The sequence below is a fragment of the Megascapheus bottae genome, chromosome 6 (assembly GCF_031878675.1).
Source record: "Megascapheus bottae isolate mThoBot1 chromosome 6, mThoBot2.hap1, whole genome shotgun sequence".
In the NCBI taxonomy this organism is placed as follows: Eukaryota; Metazoa; Chordata; class Mammalia; order Rodentia; family Geomyidae; genus Megascapheus; species Megascapheus bottae.
Genome location: NC_143514.1, coordinates 54,340,879 through 54,342,908, shown reverse-complemented (window position 1 = coordinate 54,342,908; position 2,030 = coordinate 54,340,879).

The following is a 2,030-nucleotide window of genomic DNA, read 5'->3' as shown; positions in this document are numbered from 1 at the left end:
GTACAACTACAGTACACAAAGGGAATTACTGTAGAAAACAAAGAGCAGAAGAACCTAAAACCTATAGCTAATGTGTACATGAAAGAAAAGACATGGCTAATGAGTGTTTCTTCAGGCAAAAAAAATGAGACATCTTTCTCAAAGGTAAGCTCATTATCTCCATCAGAATATTCTGGAGAATATATTAAAATGTAGAGACCTAGTGTTTTCACATATTCTGATCCAGCAGGTCTGGGGCCTAGGAATCTGAATTTTAAAGCACTCTGGTTGATTCCAAAGCATCTTAAAGTCTGAGAACCAGTGAGATAGGATGTATTCTTTACATCTTAAATGCTAATCTATCTTGGCATTTAATGAGGGGATGGGGAAGTAGAGATGAGGAAGCAGATTGACATTTATTAAATTCTACTGTAGTCTGTGTATGTTAACTTGATTTTCATAATAATCCGATGAGGTAGATATTATAACCCCTATTTACATATGAAAAAGCAAAAATGAGACAGTTTAAGCAATTTAACATTAACTAGCAGCTAAAGAGTAGCAACACTGACGTGAGCTCAAATTTACTTCTACAGTCTGCCAACTTCCTATCCCATAATGCTGGTACCAGGGGGAAGATTTATGGATTAGAAGTTAGATTTCTTTATACTATCCAAGATAAATAACAGTCAAATTCAATGTAATTACCCATGGATACATCCTTCCTTGGCAAGTTGTGGAGGATAAAGCAGGATGAACCCAAAGGGAGTGGACATTTGTCATTTCTTTTTCTGTCACCTTGCCCTCTGCTAGAGCTATTATGAAAATATACAATGGCCAAGACTTGGGTCTATCTAGAGGAAAAAGAAAATATAGTTGAAGAGACACAAAAGCAAACCCATGTGATGTCAAAGATTTTTGGCATATAAAACATCCAGAAGGTTGGAGGGCATTTAAGGAAAATGGCAAGGTGTTTCTCAGAAGATGACCAGTCAGGACCAGAGACAGGTCCAAATTCTACATTAGAAAAACTGTTCTCAATCTTTAGAGAAACTGGAAAATAAACATTATCTTTCTATACCCTGACTCAGAAGACCACCATAGCTCAGAAAATGATGGGAGGACCAAGCCTATGTAAAAGGCTTGGAAGACGAGCCGGCTCTATAAAAATCTTCCATAAGGAAGAAAACACACAGAGACAAAGAACATAGACACACACACAGCAATACTTTGTCAGCTTCTAGTCATCATTTTGATGGCCTCCAATCAGATTATTAAGTAGGAGCAGTGGCCAATGCAGCATTTTAGATAAATAAAATATATAGATCTGGGAGCCAACAATGCTAGGGGCCCCTGAGGCCTTGAGTTCAGAAAGTTGGGGTGTAAGCACCACCCCTTTCTATTTCTGAGCTACCAACCACATGAGTTTACAATGTTAAAGAACAACACTCTTATTTCTGGCATTCTAAGATTGCTGAGTTCCAAGATGAGTTTTGAAAAGACATCAGGCCACAGCACCGATGCTATGCACATCATACAGTCTAGAGTTTACTATTTTGTATAAAAAAGACTAAAAGCAAGACTTTATTTTGTTGCTGTATCTTTCCCATCCTTCAATCTGGGGACATTTGTGTCCACCTACTTTTTCATATAATGCTTAGAGTTGCTATGTTTTAAATTTTAAATCAGTCATGGGGGAGGGGAGTCAGGAGGGGAAAAACTTGGAGAGAATGAGGGAGGGGGTGACAATGTTGAAAAGGAAATGTATTTATTACCTGAATCACTAACTGCAACCCTGTGTACATCACCTTTACAATAAAATTTCAAGGGCCGGGAGTTTGGCCTAGTGGTTAAAGTGCTTGCTTAGCATGCATGAAGACCCGGGTTTGATTCCTTGGTACCACATACATACAAAAAGAAAAAGCTGGAAGTGGTGCTGAGGCTTAAGTGGTAGAGCTCTAGCCTTGAGAAAGTCCAAGGACAGTGCTCAGGCCCTGAGCTCAAGCCCAGGACCGGCAAAAAAAAAAAAAAAAAAAAAAAAAAAGCAATAA